The following is a 21,134-nucleotide window of genomic DNA, read 5'->3' as shown; positions in this document are numbered from 1 at the left end:
AACAGGCTCCAGCTGTTCTTCTGCCTCACTGATGTCGGACTCTGAAGGCAGTTGATATCTGGCATATGGCTCTGTCCCCCTCTCTGCCTCCGACACAGAGCCCTCATCAGAGCCTTCCCCAGACTCCAGGACTGGCCCAGGTTCCTCCCCAACCTCCTCACTGTACGAATCTGCTGCCAGCTCTGTGGACCACTGGCAGGTCACAACACAAGTCAGGTTTGTCCAAAAAGTTGCCCCCTTGAAAAGGTGCTCTTTTCAAAAAGCGACTGGACTTTGTTGCGGTTTTTTTCCTTTGAAAACATCTCACTTTCATCCAAGAAGTTTCTTCGGTTTGTGACAGGAATCCCAGAATGGGGAAAGCTTGATGGTTTTGTTTGAAGAAGCCTGCTGAACTTAATCTGGTGGATTGGTGGTCTAACTTAGAAGGAAGCAACCTCTAGGTTTGCTATCTTAGCGAAATGTAGGTCTTCATTTCCACCTCACCTATAGATGTGACTATATTAAAGAATAAACATTGGGAAGAATATTCCTGTGACACCTTTAAGCGTGCCACTCTGTCCATTATTCTCTGCCCTTTGCAAATCTATGTCAACCCATGTGGGATCCACGGAGCAGAAGGAGATAATCTTATAAAGCATAATTTTACTTTTCCGCCAGCCTATAACTTTTATGTAGCATGTAGGAACACACCTAATGAAATCTACCATAATAAATGGTAGGGAATGTGGTGATATCATGGAGTAACCAAAGGGAAGAATGCTTCAGTACCATAAAAGCTTGCAGAGCTGTGGCTAGATTTACCAAGGTCTCAAAATTATGTCTTTCTCTTCATCACTGGAGTTTCTTCCAATACTTTCCATTAACTATAGCTTATGAACGAATACATCTATGTCTCTTTTTATTTTCATTTTTGATGCACTCCAAACCTTGGGGGAAATTAGCCATTTTCATATCCTCCCTTCCCTGGAAATTAACACCCACCTCTTGCCAATCCGAATATTGCAATCAGATGTGCATTATTGCTCCATAACCAAACTTTGCATTAGATTCAGTTTCCTGATGGAGCTTAATCTGGGGGTGTGGACAATGCTGGGTGGCTGATCAGAAAAATACCAGGAATAAAAGAAGCTTCACGACCCACCATCCTCTTGCTTGTGGGAGAAACGTGCCTATCAAGTGCTTATCTCTGAAAAGTTAAGAAAAATTGAAGACAGAACCAAAAGTCACCATGGACCAGAGACAATAGGAAAACTCCAAACAGCTAAAAGTCAAGTTCGAAAGCATTGGAGATCAGAAGACCTAGAGACAAAGGAAAGAGCAACAGAAAAAAGAAGAGAGAAAAGAAGGAAAAGGAAGGGAGGGGGAAAGAGAGAAGGAACATGGAAGAGAGGAGGGAGGAAGAAAGGGAAGGAGGGAAGGGGAGGGGAAAAAGGGGAAGGGAGGTGGAAAGAGAGAAAGGAAGAGGGGAGGGAGGGAGGGAGGGAGGGAGGAATGAAGAATTGAGGCAAGGGAAGGAGGAGAATGGAGGGAGGAGGAAAGAAGGAGGAGGGAGGGAGGAAGGAAGAATAGAGGCAAGGAAGGAATGAGGGAAGGGAGGGAGAATAGAGGCAAAGAAGGAAGAAGAATGGAAGAAGGGATGGAGGAAGGAAGGAAAAAGAATGGAGCGAGGGGAATGGAGAAAGGAAGAATAGAGGGAGGGAAAGAAGGAAGGAAGAAGGTAGAGACAAGGAAGGAAGACTGGAGCCAAAGAAGGAAGGAATAATAGAGCAAGGGAAGGAGGAGAATGGAGGGAGGGAGGAAAGAAGGAGGAGGGAGGAAGAATAGAGGTAAGGAAGGAAGGAGGGCAGGGAGGAATAATAGAGGCAGAAGGAAGAAGAATGGAGGGGGGAGGAAAGAAGGAGGGGGAGGAAGAATAGAGGTAAGGGAGGAATGAGGGCAGGGAGGAAGAATAGAGGCAAAGAAGGAAAAGAATAGGAAGGAAGGGAGGGAGGAAGGAAAAGAATGGAGGGAGGGGGAAGGAAGAAAGGAAGAATAGAGGGAGGGAAAGAAGGAAGAAAGGAGGAAGAGTAGAGACAAGGAAGAAGACTGGAGGCAAAGAAGGAAGGAATAATAGAGGCAAGGGAAGGAAGGAGGAAGGGAGAGAGGGAGGGAGGAAGGAAGGAAGGAAAAAGAATTGCGGGAGAGGGAAAGGAAGGAAAAATAGAGGGAGGAAAGAAGGAAGGATGAAGGAAGAGTACAGACAGGAAGGAAGGAGAATGGAGGGAGGGAAGGAAGGAAGGGAAGAAAAGGAAAGGAGGAAGGCTCTTCTCAGTTTTCAGGATTGCCATTAACACAGGAGAACCGCAGCGGGCTCATAAAAATGGATAGCGTCTCCTATCTAGAATTTGCACAGGCCCCTCTCAAATACCCAAAGCCGCCCTCCTTGTAACGCAATCCTCTTGAGCTTTAAAGTCTTTCAAGTGGAATAAAGATGTTACTGTAATGACAGTGAATGTAATGAGATTAAATGTACTTGGGAGCGAAGGTAAATGGCTTTACATCAGAACGAGCGCCGGAGCCCAGGTCCTGTAGAATGAAGACAAATGAGATTATTGTGGCTTTTTGGGGCTGCACTTCCTCCAGTGAATGGTGGTCACCGCAGGGGGGGAAGTGCCTCACAACAGGGTCGCAAGGAGCAACAAGATTTTCATGGGGGGGGGGGGAAGATATGAAAAGTGCCTCGCCGTAAAGAAATGCAGGGAAATTGGCTCGCAAGAGCATAATTGTGTCCTTGTTCACACAGGGCGCTTAAACCATCCTTCCTCATCTGGCTGTTGTCAGCTCTTCGGTTGATCAGCAATGGCCATGCTGGTTTGTAGGTCTTTAAAGCCATACATCTGAAGGGCACTCAGATTTCTGAAGGTTGTATCAAGAAATTGGTTTCCTCCAAATTATTGCTTAGACAAACACACAAATGCGTTGACGCTCCATAATATGTCAATAATTTGCTGTTGTGATTTATAGCAATAGCAATAGCAGTTAGACTTATATACCGCTTCATAGGGCTTTCAGCCCTCTCTAAGCGGTTTACAGAGTCAGCATATCGCCCCCACAGTCTGGGTCCTCATTTCACCCACCTCGGAAGGATGGAAGGCTGAGTCAACCTTGAGCCGGTGAGATTAGAACCGCTGAACTGCAAGATAACAGTCAGCTGAAGTGGCCTGCAGTACTGCACCCTAACCACTGCGCCACCTCGGCTCTAGCCCCCTGGATTATTCTGGTGACTGAACTTTATCTCGCTGATTAGAGTTTTCACTACCTGGTTATTATAATTAATGCTTTGCCATTTTGTTCTGGGACCTATTCATATTATTGTTATCGCTGTTTTATTGTGTCTTTTGTGGATGTTTCACCCTTACAATTTATGGCATGGTCACATTGGCAACCTACCGTGATGCCGAATAGAGTTGCCAATGCAATAAATTGAATTACTTAATATACAGATTATAAAATGGACTTGGAACTAAGGAGAAATTTCCAGAAAAGAAGAGCAATTAACCGGTGGAACAACTTGCCTCCTGAAGTTCTGGGTGCACCATCACTGGAGGCTTTTAAGAAGAGATTGGGAGAACAACTTGTCTGAAATCATATCAGGTTTCCTGCTTGAGTTGGGGAGGTAGACTAGAAGACCTCCAAGGTCCCTTCAACTCTGTTATTCTATTAAAAGCAACGAAGTATATCAGTTTCTCTTTCTCTTATTCTTGAGCAAAGAATGAAAAAAATGGATGTTGACAATTTGATTATGTTGTTGTTGTTAGTTGTGAAGTTGGGTCTGACCCATCACAACCCCATGGTCAATGTTCCTCCAGGGCTTCCTATCCTCTACCATCCTCTGGAGTCCATTTAAGGTCACACCGACTGCTTTGGTGACTCCATCCAGCCACCTCATTCTCTGTCGTCCCCTCCTTCTTTTGCCCTCCCATCGTTCCCAGCATGAGGCTCTTCTCCAGGGAGTCCTTCCTTCTCATTAGGTGGCCAAAGGATTTGAGTTTCCTCTTCAAGATCTGACCTTCTAAAGAGCAGTCAGGGTTCATCTCCTCTGGGACTGACCGGTTGGATCGCCTTGCAATCCAAGGGACTCGCAGGAGGTCTTCTCCAGCACCCAGAGTTCAAAGGCCTCCATTCTTTGGTGTTCAGCCTTTCTTGTGGTCCAACGTTCATAGCCATCCATTGCAATGTGACTGGCAGGGTGATGTCTCTGCTTTTTAGTATGACCATACCCTGCCAATATCCCTGCCCCCTGGCACATATTCGTAGTTGGTTCTAAGTAGATTGGAAGAAAGTTGTGAAAAAAGAAAAGATCTTTCAATCTGGGGGTCAGGTTGTGTTCAAGCCAAAGATTATTAAGCATATCCTCTGAACATAGAACAAAGGAAATTTAGCAAGTTGTGTGCCTTGTAGACTTATATGGATATATACAACACTCTATTTGCCATTGAGTTGCTCTTGGTCAACCTTCCCTAGTGAGGCTCAATGCTTCCAAATCAAGGTTCCCAAAGGTCTAGATCTCTTTTCCCCCTTCAATCTGGAGAACTTCATGACTTTTATTTGATTGGATTTAAAGACTCAAAGTTAACGGAAGGCTGCTGAGAGCTGAAGCTTGTGTGCCATTTGTTATGTATCAGGGTGATTCATTTCAATCAGTATGCATCCCCTTTCTGAGATTCAAGGTAATCTGTTGTGAGTCCTCAGGGTTGCCATGGTTTCATTTCTTTGTTTACACATATACACACGCACGAGTGTGTGTTTGTATATCTGGGAGATGCACTGCTTCAGACCTTCAGAAGACAGTTTTTTTTAAATTATCCATTTGTTCATAAAACAAGAAATAGAGCCTTCCTTCCTTCCTTCTTCCTTCCTTCCTTCTTTCCTTCCTTCCTTCCTGCTTTCTTTCTTTCTTTCTTTCTTTCCTCTCATTTTAATTCATCTCATTTTCCTTCATTTCATTGTCCCTTCCTTCCTCCCCCTTCCTTCCTTCCTTCCTTCCTTCCTTCCTTCCTTCTTTCCTTCTTCTTCCTTCCTTCCTTCCTGCTTTCTTTCTTTCTTTCTTTCTTTCCTCTCATTTTAATTCATCTCATTTCCTTCATTTCATTTTCCTTCCTTCCTCTCATTTCCATCTCATCTACTTCCTTCCTTCCTTCCTTCTGCTCATTTTCCTTCCTCTCATTTCCCTTCCTTCCTCCTCCTTCCTTCCTCTCATTTTCCTTCATCTCATTTTCCCTCCCTCCTTCCTTCCTTCCTCTCATTTTCCTTCATCTCATTTGCATCTTATTTTCCTTCCTCCCTCCCTCCCTTCCCCTTCCTTCCTTCCTTCCTTCCTTCCTTTCCTTTCCTTTTCCTTCCTTTCCTTTTTCTTCCTCTCATTTTCCTTCCTTCCTTCCTCTCCTTTTCCTCCCTTCCTCCCTCCCTTCCCCTTCCTTCCTTCCTTCCTCTCATTTTCCTTCATCTCATTTGCATCTTATTTTCCTTCCTTCCTCCCTCCCTTCCCCTTCCTTCCTTCCTTCCTTCCTTCCTTCCTTCCTTCCTTCCTTCCTTCCTTCCTCTCATTTTTCTTCATCTCGTTTCCATCTCATTTTCCTCCCCCCTCCCTCTCCTTCCTTCCTTCCTCATTTTCCTTCATCTCATTCCCATCTCATTTTCCTTCCTTCCTTCCTCCCTCCTCCTTCCTGCCTTCCTTCTTTCCTTCCTCTCATTTTCCTTCCTTCCTTCCTTCCTCCTTCCCTCCCTGGATTTCGACCTTAAGGATGTTACTTTATCTCCAATCTATAGAATCTTCCAGCAAAGCTGAGATCTATCCCAACTCAGTAAACGAGATTAGGACACACTAATCTTAATCAGTGGAAGTTTCAAATCATTATAGTTAGAAACTATAGGCTGTCAATCTTTGTGAGTCTGAGCTGTATTATTTCCTATTGTTGGCCCACCCATTAGCTATTAAAGCAGAGTTGATAACAAAAATTGCTTTAAAACACTGTCTTAAAAGCCACTTGCATGAAGAATATTCATTTACTTAACTGCTGACCATATGATCTTATGCAAATTATTTGTCGGTAAATATTCCCTACCACTACACAACAGCTTTTGGAGAAAAAAAACTCCAAAAGTCACTTTCCTCCCTTTCTTTTTTTAATTAAAGATTAGGGTAGGTTCGGCTTATTTTCCCCCTTTGAAGTAGGAGGATCTATTTATCTCTTGTCATTTCCCTGCTGAGATAAATTGATTTAGCTTCTTCAAAGAATCTTCTTCAGATTGTGGAATAAGTATCTCCTAATATTTGTTGTCTGCAATAAAAAAAAGCAAAAAATCTGATCACCCAAAATATGGTTTTCCTCTATCTTCAGCAGTGTCTTACTATACTTAAAGGGCTTCTCTGCTTAACTGGTTAGAACATTAAATTCAATAAATAATACAATTTATTTCAATAAATAGAATTTATAAAATCTTTCCCATGTCTGCTAGATGAATCTCTTTGATAGTTTCAATATGCTTTAATTCAACGGAAGATAATCTTAGTTATGTTTGCTTATGAAATTATTCTTGGAGTTAAACGCTTTGAAAGTTAAACTCTGGATAAGTACGATAAGGCCTTTTATAGTTGTACTGGATGACGTTTCAAAGCACTGAAAATTAACAAAAACAGATTTTTTTCTCCATTTTGTTTTGATGTCTTCCAATCTATTTATATAAAGGAGCTAGAACAGATAATGGGAAAAATAGTTTTAGAAGAAATAGCTGGGCATTCTGCTTATGCCTAATTATACTGTCTCTCTCTGGACTTTCCAATACTTTGGCCACCTAATGAGAAGGAAGGACTCACTGGAGAAGAGCCTCATGGTGGGAATGATGGAGGGAAAAGAAGAAGGGGATGGGCAGAGAGTGAGGTGGCTGGATGGAGTCACTGAAGCAGTCGGCGTGAGCTTAAATGGATTTCAGAGGATGGCAGAGGAGAGGAAGGCCTGGAGGAACGTGGTCCATGGGGTTGCATAGTCCAGTTCAATGGTTCGAATCCCTGGCACCACATAACGGAGTGAGTTCCCATTATTTGTCCAGCTTCTGCCAACCTAGCAGTTCGAAAGCACGTAAAAAATGCAAGTAGAAAAATAGGGATCACCTTTGGTGGGAAGGTAATATTGTTCTGTGTGCCTTCAGCATTTAGTCATGCTGGTCACATGACCATGGAGACATCTTCGGACAGTGCTGGCTCTTCGGCTTTGAAACAGAGATCAGCACCGCCCCCTAGAGTCGGGAACAATTAGCATATCTGTGTGAGGGGAAGCTTTACCTTTACCTTTAGTTGCTATTATTACCATAATAATAAAACGGAGGAACAATTGTATTTTACGGGGAAAATATAGATTTTAAGTGTGCTTAATTTTGTTCGCTTAGGCTTAATTTTATAGAGATAATATTACTCATTTGAAAGGAGTATTAAGATCAATTTTATGTAACATGTAATATATATCAACCTTCATAAAAATTTTTGAAGCTTTCAAAACATAGTGTACATTGTGAAACAATAGTTTGTACAGATTCCTTTAGAAGGTTGGTTAGTTGGTTCAAGGTAGATTAATATAATTGCTTAAAGTGGATAGGAAAATCTGCAATGTTTTTATCTCTTTAGAGGGTTTTTTTTTAAGTTTTGCAATCAAACCAAGAGAAATGGAAGTTTTTCAATTAATATTTAGCCTCTCTAGGCAGAAAGTTCATTTCACCACATGAAACACAAAGCATCTTGAACTGCTTTTCAATCTGTAAGCAAAGCTGAGCTACCTTGACAACAAGATACCAATAACCTGTAATTTCTATTGCTCACCACTTTTTTTCCTCTGTGTTATGAGTCTTAGCAAATGCTCACTGCCATAGGCTAATAGTCTGCAACCAGTCTTACCTTCAAAAATGTCAAATAAAATGAAAAAAGGAGTATCAGAGAGGAGAAGGTTGGCCTTCATCAAATCCTATGGGGTCATCTCATAGATTCTTTAGATTCCATGAGTTCCATCTTCTACAAAAAAATAAATTAGGAACCAGCTATAAGTAAAACTACTTCAATTTCCTGTCCTTCATTACTCATTGCTCCTGGAAAAAAGAGAGATTTTGAGCCTGGTGGAAATTGCTCGTGCATGGTGAAACTAAATCATCTCGTTATGCTACTTTGAGGTTGGCTGCTTATGTCCAATGATAACTTTATCCTAACTTTTCCATCCTAGATCAGCATGGTTCTTCCCCCCGCGCATTTATTTTGTCAACAAAACGTTGAGTAGCTTACCTCATGGATACCAACTGGCTAAATTATAATTTCTTTAGCTACAGTATGTTGATCAGAGGTCTGGTGGAGCCTTTCCCAGTTAACATGGTATTCAACACATAGGTTTTCATGGGTAACTTACTCACACAACCACTCACACAATTGTATACACTATTGAAACAGCAGCTTGGCTACACTGGCTTGGGCATGTCATGAGAATGGCTGATGGACGGATTCCGGAAAATCTCCTGTAGGGAGAATTAGTGCAGGGAAAGCACCCCAGAGGGAGACCACAGCTGTGATATAAGGATATCTGCAAGAGGGATCTAAAGGTCTTGGGGATGGACCAGAGGTGGGTTCCTACCGGTTCGCACCGGTTCGGTAGAACCGGTTCGTCAAATCTACCGAACTGGTTAGAAGAGGTTCCACCAGTGGACCCAGAAAGCAGGCCACACCTACAGAAGAGGTTCCAAAATTTTTTGAAACCCACCACTGGGATGGACATTAACAGCTAGGGAACCTTGAGCTCTGATCGTTCAGCTTGGAGGCTAAAGACGCAGCATGGCATTTTCCAATTTGAAGAGACACTTGTTCGGCAAGCGGAGGCAGTTCCAGAACAGCGAAATCTGGGGCTGGCCAGGGGACAGAATGTATCTGCCCTCAGTGTGGAAGGGATTGCCACTCCCGAATTGGTCTTTTTAGCCACACCAGATGCTGCGTTGGGACCTCGATACCATAGTCTTTTGAGATTGAAGGATCAACCTCAATCACCATCAGATATACTTGAGTGGCTCGACTGAAGTAAATTTTAAAATGGGGAAGAAGGGGAAAAAAGATGTTGAAACTTTGGAAAAAAGTGCACAGAAGAACAATTAAGAGGATTAAAGGCCTGGAGACTAAAACATATGAAGAATGGTTGTGGGAACTGGGCATGGCTAGTCTGAAGAAAAGAAGAACTAGGATAGCAATAGCAATAGCAGTTAGACTTATATACCGCTTCATAGGGCGTTCAGCCCTCTCTAAGCGGTTTACAGAGTCAGCTTATTGCCCCCAACAACAATCCGGGTCCTCATTTTACCCACCTCGGAAGGATGGAAGGCTGAGTCAACCTTTGAGCCAGTGAGATTTTAACAGCCGAACTGCCGAACTGCAGTCAGCTGAAGTAGCCTGCAGTGCTGCATTTAACCACTGCACCACCTCGGCTCTCTGGGATGACACGATAGCAGTGTTACAGTATTTGAAGGGCTGCCACAAACAAGAGGGAGTAATCTACACCTTATTCTTCCAAACCACCAGAAGGCAGGACAAGAAACAATGGATGAAAACTAATCAAGGGGAGAAGCAACCTGGAATTAAGGAAGAACTTCCTAACAGTGAGAACAATTGGCCAGTGGAACAACTTTGCCTTCAGAAGTTGTGGGTGCTTCGTCACTGGAGCCTTTTAATAAGACGCTGGACAGACACTTATCTGAAGTGGTATGGGGTCTCCTGCTTGAATAGGTTGTTGGGCTAGAAGACCTCCAAGGTCCCTTCCAGAACTCTTCTGGTTGAAAGATATAGGAGAGTGGATTTTGAGGCAGATGTAGTTTAGATGTGAGACTGACATTCCATAAGATCTACTTCAAAATTCTATTTTGTTGGCTGGAGATTACGTACGGTACAATCCACATGGAAGAAACTTCACATCAGAGCACTGAACTTTGATTGAAGTCTACTGGCTTCAAAAGGCAGGTATCACCTGAAGCTGATCAAACACAGGCACCACCTGAGCAGGTGGGAGAGTCAGATAATAATGGCATAAGAACGCTCAGCCACCACACCCGGTGAGTAGAGCAAAGGTATTCTATGAGGCTCCTTGCCAAGCAAGGGAATAAATATCTTGATGAAAGGCAGCTGGTTGCAGTCTGATTTAAGAGGCAGCTCTGACCTATAACCCTTCATTGGAATCAACTGACTGATCTCTGGCTTCTGTACGATGTTTGTGTGGATTCTGCTGGTGAAATTCTGACCTCTCAACAAGCTGACAACCCTGACCTGGCTCTCGGAATTCTGGATGGTATTTTGACTATTCTTCTGCACGTTTCTGGTAAAAGCAAAACCACTCGGGCAAACTTCTTTCAGGGACTGTTTTGGTTTGCAATCCTTGTCAGCTCGTCCTCTCCTCAATCTTTGCCTATCTAGTGAGGCTAACATCAGCTTCGCAAAACCGTTTCTGCTCTCCCTTCTTCCCTTCAGTGAATATGGTTGGCTTCTGCCCGATTCACTTCCGAATGTTATCTTACTACTCCATACTTAAAAAGAAAACTAGGCCCTTTTATCTAGACAACAACACTGCCTATTATTGTCTATTGAGCTAAGGAAGTGTAGATGTATATGTGAATGATCAAAATTTCTAGAAATCACTTGCTACCCAATGTGCTCGCACAGGATTTAATGATGATGATGATGATAATTGCACATATTGTCATCTATCCAGAGTCAATCTAAAATCAGGAAGCCTTGATACAGCTAATAAATGAATAAATCTAATAAGTAACATGAATAACTAAAACAATATAATATATGAAATCATTGGAAATATCTCTACTGAGCGTCATTAGGGCCTAGTGGTAAAGACACTTCCCACTCAGAAGGCTGAGAGTTCAATCCTATGTAACAGAAGATGTTTCTCTTTTAGGGCACAATGAAAAAATATCTGCTGTGAACTTCACATAGGCATCAGGAAGGGCATCTGCAAGTAAATGCTCAGCTTCATCTACTTGTCATGACTCTATCCTGAATAATTGAAGTATTACACAGTCATAAAAAAGGAGCTGTTATTGGGGGTGGGGGAATCTTTTTTAAAGTTCAGAGCATTGATTTTAAAAACAATATATATATATCCAAAGATAAGAATCTTCTTAATTTGCTTTCATCCAGAATTGAAGCAAAGCATTCCTTGGAGGAAAGCTATGGCAAATCTAGACAGCATATTAAAATGCAGAGACATCACTCTGCCAACAAAAGTGCGTATAGTCAAGACTATGGTTTTCCTAGTTGCAATGGATGGCTGTGAAGGTTGGACCATAAGAAAGGCTGAGCACCAAAGAACTGAAGCCTTTGAACTAGGGTGCTGGAGAAGACTCCTGCGAGTCCCTTGGACTGCAAGGCGATCAAATGGGTCAGTCCTAGAGGAGATCAACTCTGACTGCTCTTTAGAAGGCCAGAGCCTGAAGAAGGAACTCAAATATTTGGGCCACCTAATGAGAAGGAAGGACTCATTGGAGAAGAGCCTGGTGCTGGGAAAGATGGAGGGCAAAAGAAGAAGGGGATGACAGAGAATGAGGTGGCTGGATGGAGTCACTGAAGCAGTCGGCGTGAGCTTAAATGGGCTCCAGAGGATGGTAGAGGACAGGAAGGCCTGGAAGAATGTTGTCCATGGGGTCACGATGGGTTAGACACAACTTCATAACTAACAACAAAAATTCCTTTGAGATGTTGGAAACCACTCTCTGGTTTGCCAATACTATTCAAGGAAATACAGTAAACTTGTATTTGGTGGCCCTGGTTCCTTCTTCTGAAAAGGCCACAATTCCACTGGTTTCTTTGTCTCGGCCGAACATGTTTTCTCAGTTTGGCTTTCCTTTCAGCAAAACTGTTTTCCTAAAGCAGGAGTCAAACCTTGATGTCTCTCCCCACCGCCTGGCCCATCTTGTAAATAAAGGCTTCTAATATCCCGTGGACAAAGCGAACCTGATGATTTCCAAAGCTGCTTCTCTATATTTGAGACAGAAATGCGTAGAGAACGAGGCTTAATTAATGGGAAAGGCAGGGAAAAATCCATACTGTAGATATTGCTTTTAGTTCTTTACGCGCTGGTTTTATAAGGACCGCACAAGCTTGCCTTTTCTTTGATGGCATTCAAGGACTACAATTCCTTTTATCGCAAGGAAGATCTTCCCCCAGGGCTTTTGCCCTAAATCAAAAATCTCAATCCAGTTAAAGACGATCCCTTGTCTCCAGGTCTCTAAAAATACATACATGTATAAATATAGTTACATCACACAGCATTACACACTCTGGGACAGGGGTGTCAAACTCGATTTCATTGCGGGCCGCATCACGATTGTGTTTGACCTCAGGAGGCCGAGGTGGGCATGGCCAGCTCGATATCACTCGTGTTAGGGGCGCATTTGGTGGCCCGAGCACTCTGTCAGCGAAAACAGGCTTCTAAACTCCATTTGTGGCTGCAACTGCCTTCTGCAACCCTCTGCCAGGGAAAATGGAGCCCGGAGGGACCCATGCAGCCCTTGCAAGATCTATTTTCAGCTGCAATGGTGTCCATTTTCACTGGCAGAGGCACCATGGGCCACTGCTTTGCTGTTTCCAGGGCAGCCTCACGGGCCAGATCTAAGCACCCCGCAGACCAGATCTGGCCCCCGGGCCTTGAGTTTGACACCCCCACTCTACAAAAATAGAATAGAACAGAACAGAACAGAACAGCATAGCATAGCATGCAGAATGAAATAGAATTCAGAAAAATAGAATAGAGTAGAGTAGAGTAGAGTAGAGTAGAGTAGAGTAGAGTAGAGTAGAGTAGAGTAGAGTAGAGTAGAGTGTAGGGTAGGGTAGGGTAGGGTAGGGTAGGGTAGGGTAGGGTAGAATAGAATAGAATAGAATAGAATAGAATAGAATAGAATAGCAATAGCAATAGCAATAGCAATAGCAATAGCAATAGCAGTTAGACTTATATACCGCTTCATAGGGCTTTCAGCCCTCTCTAAGCGGTTTACAGAGTCAGCATATCGCCCCCAACAACAATCCGGGTCCTCATTTTTACCCACCTCGGAAGGATGGAAGGCTGAGTCAACCCTGAGCTGGTGGGATTTGAACAGCCGAACTGCAGAACTGCAGTCAGCTGAAGTAGCCTGCATTTAACCACTGCACCACCTCGGCACCTAAATAGAGGACATATCAGATATTAAACTGATAAGAACAGATACTTCACATGATCTTAGCCAAAAGGCCGAGAAGCGATAGAATAGAATTCTTTATTGGCCAAATGTGATTGGACACACAAGGAATTTGTGCAGATGCTCTCAATATACATAAAAAAACAGGATATGTTTGTCAAGAAAAATACATTCATCAAGAATCATAAGATACAACACTTAGTAATAGTCATGGAATACTAAATAAGCAATCAAGTCATTCTAGGAAAATAAATAAGCAATATAAATAATACAGATACAAGCCACAAGGTTATAGTCATAAGTGGGAGGAGGTAGGTAATAGGAAGGATGAGAAGATTAATAGTAATGCAGACTTGGTGAATAGTTGGACAGCGGGAATTAGTTGTTTAGCAGAGTGATGGCATTCAGGGGAAAACTGTCCTTGTGTCTAGTTGTTTTGGTGTGCAGTGCTCTATAGCATCGTTTTGAGGGTAGAAGTTGAAACAATTTGTGTCCAGGATGTAGATATTTTCACAGCCCTCTTTTTGACTCATGCAATATACAGGACCTCAATGGAAGGCAAGTTGGTAGCAACCTAGATTTCTGCATAAATATTCCTAGCTACCCATCATGCTCAGCCAAGCTCAAGAATGTGCATAACCAGTGGTGGGATTCAAATAATTTAACAACTGGTTCTTTGCCCTAATGACCAGCTGGGTAGGTGGGACTTGATGGTCATGTGACTAGGTGGGCATGATAAACTCAACGTCACTCATGTCGATGGGCGCTTCACCTTAGCTGCTATAATGTAATAAAAGTTAACCAAAGAGGCAGTTTCCGTAAGCAGGGCAATAAAGATGAGGCTAGAAACAACACCAGAATGTGTCCTTCCTGCCTTCCTTACAGGATTAGCCCTGTAAAGTGGGGAAAAACAAAAGGAGATTTCTTCCAACTACCGGTTCTCCAAACTGCTTAGAAAGTTAACAACCAGTTCTAGCAATAGCAATAGCAATAGCAGACTTATATACCGCTTCATAGGGCTTTCAGCCCTCTCTAAGCGGTTTACAGAGTCAGCATATTGCCCCCAACAACAATCCGGGTCCTCATTTTACCCACCTCGGAAGGATGGAAGGCTGAGTCAACTCTCAGCCGGTGAGATTTGAACAGCTGAACTGCAGAACTGCAGTCAGCTGAAGTAGCCTGCAGTGCTGCATTTAACTACTGCGCCACCTCGGCTCTCCCGAATAGGTGCGAACCGGCTGAATCCCACCAATGTGCATAACCTCTAATGTATCCAAGAGTCCATGGTTATGTCAGGCAGGTTTTTTTAGGGGTGGGGAAAGGGACTCTACTAGTTCACAGCCCAAATTCATATATTTTAGGAGTCACTCAATAGTCTGCTTATATCCTGGACTAACAAGGGGTTCTCTGCTTGCTACAAGATGAATCCAATTATATATATATATATAGTGATCCTCCTACGCATCAAGCCTATTGCGTCTTTTCTTTTGCTAGTCCTTCAAAAATGAAACCCAAGGTGAGTGGGCAGAAATCTTTGTAAACTAAATTAATGTGTAACAGCATTGCTTATGGACAGAAGATAATGCCACAGAACGCTGATGGGCTGATTACTGAGTGTCCACTGGAGATATGAGCTCCATAAATTGCATAAGCAGAGGTGATTCACCATGGAAGGCAGCATAATTTAGCTATTGATTTAGAATTGTGATAAACTGCCCAGGATGGTCTTGGGGCCATAAAATATACCAGCAAGAATCTCCACTTATTGCTTTCGGAGTTCAGGCCAGGTAGGAGGAGATAAATGTTTTCAGCAAAACAGAGCAAACATGAACTGTGGGGCAGTGAAACCAATATTCTGGCATTAAAATGAAATCAACTCATTTGGCACATGCAATTGTTGTTGTCCTGACGAAGGTTGCAACTAGAGTTGTCTGCCCAGGTTCCACCACAAATCCGCGAAGCCCTTATCTGCGGAGACATAAGCGCGAAGACTAATTCGCGCCGTTCGAAGCACTAAGGAAAAACGCGACCCTACCGCGATGACATAATCGGGGAGGGCAAATCCGCGCATTCCCAAGCACTCAGTACCCTAACCCTAACCTAACCCTAAACCTAACCCTAACCTAACCCTCAACCTAACCCTAAACCTAACCCTAAACCTAACCCTAAACCTAACCCTAAACCTAACCCTAAACCTAACCCTAAAACTAACCCGAACCTAACCCTAAACCTAACCCTAAACCTAACCCTAAACCTAACCCTAAACCTAACCCCTAAACCTAACCCTAACCTAACCCTAAACCTAACCCTAAACCCAAACCTAACCCTAACCTAACCCTAAAACAAACCCTAAAACAAACCCCTAAACCTAATCCTAACCCTTACCTTAATCGAAATCGGCTTTCTGCTGCAGCGCCGTTTAAAGCGCCCTTCTGTTGCCGCGCTGTTGTCGCGGCGGTGATGACATCGCGGCTTTAGCGACGCGATTTTATCACCGCTATTTTGACGGGCACGGTTTTGCTGTGCCACGGTCTGCCCAACCAGGAGCTCATGATCCAACAATGAATGGAGATTCCGTGCACTTGACTAAATATCTGGGATGGACCACGCACTGCTCTTTAACTAAGCCAGGAACCCTAGAAGGAGGCATAAATCAGCAACCCCGTTGCTAATAGTAATCTTGCTAGCACATGGATTTGGCATGTGTTTACACCAGGGACGTGCAGTCAGGGGAGGCAGGGGAGGCAGGGTCTCACCACTGTCATCATGAAAAGAAAAGAAAATGTAAAAGGAAAAAGGCTGAGCTAGTTGCTGCCAGAGTCACAGTGGATGACTCTGCTTAGTGCTTAACTGTTTAAAAAAGCCTATTAGCAATAGCAGTTAGACTTATATACCGCTTCATAGGGCTTTCAGCCCTCTCTAAGCGGTTTACAGAGTCAGCATATCGCCCCCACAGTCTGGGTCCTCATTTCACCCACCTCGGAAGGATGGAAGGCTGAGTCAACCTTGAGCCGGTGAGATTAGAACCGCTGAACTGCAGATAATAGTCAGCTGAAGTGGCCTGCAGTACTGCACCCTAACCATTGTGCCACCTTGGCTCATAAAAGTGCCCTCTGCAGGAGGAGGCCTCATTTAGTCTATCTTTATGATCACTCGAGCAGAGTTCAGCAAGGGTTAAAAGCCGAAACATTCCTTATGTAGATGAGGCACGTAGTTCTCTCGCCTCCTCCTGTAGAGGGCGTTTTTTTTAAGAGGCTTTTTTAAACAGTTAAGCAGAGTCATCCATTGGAGATTCTGGCAGCAGCTAACCCAGCCTGACCTCAGCAGCTCTTGCCTTTTTCCTTTTACATTTTTACATGTAAGAGACGAGGTGGCGCAGTGGTTAGGATGCAGTATTGCAGGCCACTTCAGCTGACTGTTATCTGCAATTCGGCGGTTCAAATCTCACCGGCTCAAGGTTGACTCAGCCTTCCATCCTTCCGAGGTGGGTGAAATGAGGACCCAGACTGTGGGGGCGATATGCTGACTCTGTAAACTGCTTAGAGAGGGCTGAAAACCTTATGAAACGGTATATAAGTCTAACTGCTATTGCTATTGCTATTTTCATCATGGCAGACAAGAGCAGAGTTGAAATGCTCTGTGAAACAGCTGGAAAAGGTATGTGGGTCGGAGGGAGGGGGAGGAATTCAAAATTAATGTAATTTGTAAGTAATTGTATTATTGTAAGTAATGTCAGACACAGCGGCGGGGCTTTGGTGGGGCTTTCGGAAAGCCGGGCCGGGGCTTTGGCAGGGCTTTCCAAAAACCCCGCCAAAGCCCCAGCTCTGTGTCCGAGATAGGGCGGCTTTTGCCCCCTAGCCTCACCAGCCATAAACCTCACCGCACGTCACTGGTTTACACTTATGTATAGAAGAAGAATATGTCAGGAGAAGAAGAAGTATCTGCTAAATCCGGAGGTCCCAATGATGCTTTTTCAAGAGACAACTGGGCTTTTTTTGTTCTTCCTTCAAGATGTTTCACTTCTCATCTAAGGAGCTTCAATCAGAACTGAAGAAGCTTCTTGGATGAGAAGCGGAATTTCTTCGAAACCAAAAAAACCCCCAAGAAAGTCCAGTTGCCTCCTGAAAAAGCAAATTTGAGGTTTCCTTGAAGAGGTTTCGCTTCTCATCCAAGAAGCTTCAGTCAGAACTGAAGAAGTTTCTTGGATGAGAAGTGAAATGTCTATAAGGAACAACACAGGAAGTCCAGTTGTCTCTTGAAAAAAAGGCTCCTTTGGACCTCCGGGTTTAGCAAAATACTTCCTCTCCCGACTTATTCTTCTCCTGAATGTAAGCGTAAGTTGTATAGTTTTTGCTAGTTCCTGGCCCAGTGTTGGTGAACCTTTTCAGCACCGAGTGCCAAAACAGAAGTGCGCATGGATGAGGGAGAGGCAGAAACAGGAAGAGCAGTTCCCCAGCACGCATGTGCATGCCAGGAAGCTGAGCTTCCAGTTTCTGGTGCGCACATGCATGCCAGTCATCTGGTCTTCTGGTTTCTGGGGTGTATGCACGTGGGAAGACCAGCTGGCTGGTGTGCAAGCATGCACCAGAAACCAGAAACTCAGCTTCCCGGTGTGCACATGCGTGCCATGGAGCTGCTCTTTCATTTTCCGGTGCTTCCACATGCGTGAAAGCCAACTGGTCACTGGAACCAGGAAGAGCAACAGGCGATGGCCGGTGTGCCTGAAGAGATGGCTCTGCAGGACACTTCCGGCACATGTGCCATAGGTTCCTGTTCTGACCCCCTCCTCCATCCAGTAATGAAAGCTGAGACAAGCTTAACTGGAATGTACTTTAATAGCAAGAAACCAAAACCTTGGTGGCTGAAAGCCAAGCATAACAAACAGATAAGGACCTTGGCAGCAACTCAGACAAACCTTGGCAGCAATTACTGTTACTAAAGTTCTCTTTAGTCAATGCATTGGCTTCTGCAAGAGGGGCGTGTGCACAACAGTCTTGTTATAGTCTGGCGAGGAGCCTAATGACCACCAGCTGAGTGCAATTACCTCCTGTAATTGCGTAATTGTTCCTGACGCCTATTAGTTCTTTGATGGTGTGCATCCAGGAACAACTCACTGCTGGCTTCTGGATCACACTCCCTTGTCTCCTCCCCACGGGTCCAAGGCTCAGGCGTCACCTGTTGGCCAACCAGTCTCTCTACGCCCTGCTCAGAGTCGGAACCCTGTCCAGGGTCCTCCATATCCTCCAGAGCCGACTCAGAGGGCCCCTCACTGTCGGAGTCTGGTGGCAGCTCCAACGGCTCCTGCTGGGCCACAACAGGTTCCCCCATCACGGCCCTGACCCATCAGGGATTAGATCAGAGGGATCTAATGCACAGCCCAAATATTATTTAAGTAAGTCTGATTAGCCCACTTCTTGCACTGCACAAGAAGCTGAACGACAAAGGTAATATATTTGTTTCTGTTTCACTTTCATTCATCGTATTTGATCAGTCCCGAGGCAAAGTGACATCTCATCAGACCTCAGAAGTCTATTTCGGCAGCTGATTACTCAGAAGGCGGCATTTAAAACAAAGACATTGTGGGAACAAATGTATTTGCTGGACTTGTCCATAGGAGCAAACCTGACCTTTATCCTGAACATTTATTGACATTCTGGTGCTTTGTATCATATTTCCTTTTCGTGTTAAAAAAAAAAAAAGATAAATGGAAGGTCTTTCCTTGCAAAAACTCTGATTTTCTTCCCCTGATTGGTCAAGCGTTGCCTAATTCAAAACCTCACAATTCAAAGGACAAAATAGCAATAGCAATAGCAGTTAGACTTATATACCGCTTCATAGGGCTTTCAGCCCTCTCTAAGCGGTTTACAGAGTCAGCATATCGCCCCCAACAATCCGGGTCCTCATTTTACCCACCTCGGAAGGATGGAAGGCTGAGTCAACCTTGAGCCGGTGAGATTTGAACAGCCGAACTGCCGAACTGCAGTAGCCTGCAGTGCTGCATTTAACCACTGCGCCACCTTGGCTCTATGGTATCTATGGTTTTATTCTGAGGATCCCTGTGGTAAATTTTAATACTAGAGAACGGTATCAGTTTAAATTTAGCAGGCTCTCTTAGATGAACATGTTCTAACCAACCCAATTTTTTAAAAAAAGAAAATCTATCCTAAGATATTGCTAAATATCCTAGTATTTATTAACAGACACATGGAGGAGTGATGAAAGAAATGTCCTTCTGGGTTCGGCTCCAAGTGGGGGAAAAGACACTGGAGACATGGAGGCTGCTTGGAAAGATGGTTTTAATGGTGGACAGGATCACATGGCTTGAGCCCTGAACAGAAAAGGTGATCACATGCTTCAATGTTGGTGGAGAAGAAGAGAAGGGCCGAGGGAGGGGCTTGCTAGGCTTTTTATAACCTGTTCAGTCCCACCTCTCTGTTTCCTGTTCCTGTGTAAGAAATGTATTCTGATTGGTTGCCAGACTCCCATGGGCCCAACTGTCTAGGCTGCGTTTTGAATCCAGGTTTGGTTGAGTTCTCAGATGCCATGTGGTGAGTTGGAGCCAATATTATCACGCTTTAATCCCATCCCCCCCCTGGATCTGAAGTGGAGAAGTCTTTATTATGTAAAGTGGACTAGCTTGGCCTTCTTAATGGCCCATTGACAAAGTGGGGATGGGCAGGAAGCTACAGGCAGCTATTCTGTCTTTTAAAACATGTTTCTTTCTTTTTCACATCCAGAGAAATATTCTGCCTTTTCAATATTTCCTAGGATATCTCATTTTTCTGGGAGAGGGCTGGGTGATAACTTCCTACAGGAGGATGGGATTGAAACCAGGAAGAAGAGAAGCCAAGGTGAGGTGGACACCCCTTCCTTCATTGTCTCTTTCCACACATTCTCAAATTGGAGGAAACCTCTTGAGAAGGCTCTGAAATGAGACTTGGGCTGCATGAAATTAGCTCAAGGACCCGAGTATGCCCACCCTGATAATGTGAAAACTCACTATGTACCGTCCCATATTTGTGCAGACCAGGTTGCTCTGATAGACCGGTTTCACCAGAAAAACCCTTAATCTCTCTCCTGGTGTAGCTGACAAAATGAGGAGAGCCTGTGGCTTAAAGGTGAATACATCGACCTAATACGCAAGTAGTTAGTTAGCAGTTAGGTTCAAATCACAGAAAGATTATGGCTAGCTGACGAGAGCTAAATAGCTTGAAATAGTGTCTAAGATGCTGAGCTTGTCAATCAGAAAAGTCAGCAGTTTGGTGGTTTGAATCCCGAGCACTGCATAATGGAGTGAGCTCCCGTTACCTGTCTCAGCTTCTGCCAACCTAGCAGTTCGAAAGCACGTAAAGATGCAAGTAGAAAAATAGGGACCACCTTTGGTGGGAAGGTAACAGCATTCCTTCCGTGCACCTTCGGCACTTAGTCATGCCGGGCACATGCCCACAGAGACATCTTCGGACAGCGCTGGCTCTTCGGCTTTGAAACAGAGATGAGCACCGCCCCCTAGAGTTGGGAACGACTAGCACATATGTGCAAGGGGAACCTTTACATTTACCATTAGATCTATACTAGTCTCCTTTTATTTCTTTGTCAGTAAGATATAAATTCAACATAAAAACTCAATAATTATTTTATGTGGCTTGTAATAAGGCTCCATTTACACACACACACACACACACACACACACACACACACACACACCTTCCTTTGCAGAGTGAATTAACACACTTTGTGTCCTTTATGGAATACAAGAATAAGATGAAAACAGCTCGGCAATCACGCCATCTTACCACACTTTAAACCAGCTCTCACAATTTGCCTGGCTTCCAAACATCGGGATTTCTTCCCTTCTCCCCCTCCAAAGACCTTCTGAAGTTAGTTTATGAATACCCCCT

At 44.0% G+C, this 21,134-nt stretch overlaps 1 non-coding gene across 1 annotated transcript; it reads right to left on the bottom strand.

Moving 5' to 3' along the window:
* Nucleotides 1–13,115: 13,115 nt before the first annotated feature.
* LOC116518199 lies at nt 13,116–13,301 on the bottom strand. The gene has a single exon (XR_004256524.1). It is a non-coding gene; the product is annotated as a U2 spliceosomal RNA (small nuclear RNA).
* Between the last annotated feature and the right edge of the window lie 7,833 nt (nt 13,302–21,134).

This window comes from Thamnophis elegans, chromosome 14 (assembly GCF_009769535.1).
Source record: "Thamnophis elegans isolate rThaEle1 chromosome 14, rThaEle1.pri, whole genome shotgun sequence".
NCBI lineage: Eukaryota > Metazoa > Chordata > Lepidosauria > Squamata > Colubridae > Thamnophis > Thamnophis elegans.
The sequence above is the reverse complement of the archived record's forward strand: the minus strand, read 5'-3'. Positions and strand labels throughout refer to the sequence as shown.